This window comes from Oncorhynchus keta, unplaced genomic scaffold, assembly GCF_023373465.1.
Source record: "Oncorhynchus keta strain PuntledgeMale-10-30-2019 unplaced genomic scaffold, Oket_V2 Un_contig_17481_pilon_pilon, whole genome shotgun sequence".
Classification (NCBI taxonomy): domain Eukaryota; kingdom Metazoa; phylum Chordata; class Actinopteri; order Salmoniformes; family Salmonidae; genus Oncorhynchus; species Oncorhynchus keta.
In genome coordinates this window covers 7,667-10,000 of record NW_026280450.1, presented here as the reverse complement: position 1 = coordinate 10,000, position 2,334 = coordinate 7,667, and the positions used below count along the sequence as shown (strand labels likewise).

General features: G+C 52.2%; 1 long non-coding RNA gene across 15 annotated transcripts in view; it reads right to left on the bottom strand.

Annotated features, from left to right (window-relative positions):
• The window catches only part of LOC127919771 (uncharacterized), a 4,216-nt gene extending 2,541 nt beyond the window's left edge, over positions 1-1,675 (bottom strand). For 4 of the 15 annotated variants that reach the window (XR_008104002.1, XR_008104005.1, XR_008104010.1 and 1 more), the window contains exons 1-4: positions 1,649-1,675; positions 1,277-1,318; positions 1,130-1,150; positions 835-855 (exon numbers count right to left, since the gene is read on the bottom strand). This is a non-coding gene — a long non-coding RNA (uncharacterized LOC127919771). Of the gene's footprint in view, positions 1-179; positions 227-834; positions 856-1,129; positions 1,151-1,276; positions 1,319-1,376; positions 1,404-1,439; positions 1,467-1,648 lie in introns of those variants that run through there. The other 11 variants (XR_008104003.1, XR_008104006.1, XR_008104013.1 and 8 more) reach the window with 5 other exon arrangements.
• Between the last annotated feature and the right edge of the window lie 659 nt (positions 1,676-2,334).

Genomic DNA, 2,334 nt, shown 5'->3' with positions numbered 1-2,334 from the left:
AGCAGACTGATGTGACCTCTTAGCAGTCTGATGTGACCTCCTAGCAGTCTGATATGACCTCCTAGCAGTCTGGTGTGACCTCATAGCAGTCTGATGTGACCTCCTAGCAGTCTGGTGTGACCTCCTAGCAGTCTGATGTGATCTCCTTGCAGTCTGATGTGACCTCCTAGCAGTCTGATGTGACCTCCTAGCAGTCTGATGTGACCTCCTAGCAGTCTGATGTGATCTCCTAGCAGTCTGATGTGACCTCCTAGCAGTCTGATGTGACCTCCTAGCAGTCTGATGTGACCTCCTAGCAGTCTGATGTGACCTCCTAGCAGTCTGATGTGACCTCCTAGCAGTCTGGTGTGACCTAGCAGTCTGATGTGACCTAGCAGTCTGATGTGACCTCCTAGCAGTCTGATGTGACCTCCTAGCAGTCTGATTTGACCTCCTAGCAGTCTGATGTGACCTCCTAGCAGTCTGATGTGACCAGTCTGATGTGACCTAGCAGTCTGATGTGACCTCCTAGCAGTCTGATGTGACCTCCTAGCAGTCTGATGTGACCTCCTAGCAGTCTGATGTGACCTCCTAGCAGTCTGATGTGACCTAGCAGTCTGATGTGACCTAGCAGTCTGATGTGACCTCCTAGCAGTCTGATGTGACCTCCTAGCAGTCTGATGTGACCTCCTAGCAGTCTGATGTGACCTCCTAGCAGTCTGATGTGACCTCCTAGCAGTCTGATGTGACCTCCTAGCAGTCTGATGTGACCTCCTAGCAGTCTGATGTGACCTCCTAGCAGTCTGATGTGACCTCCTAGCAGTCTGATGTGACCTCCTAGCAGTCTGATGTGACCTCCTAGCAGTTTGATGTGATCTCCTAGCAGTCTGATGTGACCTCCTAGCAGTTTGATGTGACCTCCTAGCAGTCTGATGTGATCTCCTAGCAGTCTGATGTGACCTCCTGAGCAGTCTGATGTGACCTCCTAGATCCTCCCTGCAGTCTGATGTGACCAGTCTGATGTGACCTAGCAGTCTGATGTGACCTCCTAGCAGTCTGATGTGACCTCCTAGCAGTCTGATGTGACCTCCTAGCAGTCTGATGTGACCTCCTAGCAGTCTGATGTGACCTCCTAGCAGTCTGATGTGACCTCCTAGCAGTTTGATGTGATCTCCTAGCAGTCTGATGTGACCTCCTAGCAGTTTGATGTGACCTCCTAGCAGTCTGATGTGACCTCCTAGCAGTCTGATGTGACCTCCTAGCAGTCTGGTGTGACCTCCTAGCAGTCTGATGTGACCTCCTAGCAGTTTGATGTGACCTCCTAGCAGTCTGATGTGACCTCCCTCTGATGTGACCTCCTAGCAGTCTGATGTGACCTCCTAGCAGTCTGATGTGACCTCCTAGCAGTTTGATGTGATCTCCTAGCAGTCTGATGTGACCTCCTAGCAGTCTGATGTGACCTCCTAGCAGTTTGATGTGATCTCCTAGCAGTCTGATGTGACCTCCTAGCAGTGACTTGATGTGACCTCCTGTCTGATGTGACCTCCTAGCAGTCTGATGTGACCTCCTAGCAGTCTGATGTGACCTCCTAGCAGTCTGATGTGACCTCCTAGCAGTCTGATGTGACCTCCTAGCAGTCTGATGTGACCTCCTAGCAGTCTGATGTGACCTCCTAGCAGTTTGATGTGATCTCCTAGCAGTCTGATGTGACCTCCTAGCAGTTTGATGTGACCTCCTAGCAGTCTGATGTGACTGCTGGTTTATAACCCTCTCTGAGAGAGACCCTGGGTCTCCCCGTTCAGGTGGCCTGGTTTATAACCCTCTCTGAGAGAGACCCTGGGTCTCCCCCGTTCAGGTGGACTGGTTTATAACCCTCTCTGAGAGAGACCCTGGGTCTCCCCGTTCAGGTAGACTTCTGGTGTGTCTAACGCCCTGTGTAGCCAGATCCTTCTCCCTGTGTAGCCAGATCCTTCTCCCTGTGTAGCCAGATCCTTCTCCCTGTGTAGCCAGATCCTCCTCCCTGTGTAGCCAGATCCTTCTCCCTGTGTAGCCAGATCCTTCTCCCTGTGTAGCCAGATCCTTCTCCCTGTGTAGCCAGATCCTTCTCCCTGTGTATCCAGATCCTTCTCCCTGTGTAGCCAGATCCTTCTCCCTGTGTAGCCAGATCCTTCTCCCTGTGTAGCCAGATCCTTCTCCCTGTGTAGCCAGATCCTTCTCCCTGTGTAGTCAGATCCTTCTCCCTGTGTAGCCAGATCCTTCTCCCTGTGTAGCCAGATCCTTCTCCCTGTGTAGCCAGATCCTTCTCCCTGTGTAGCCTCCTTCCCTGTGTAGCCAGATCCTTCTCCCTGTGTAGCC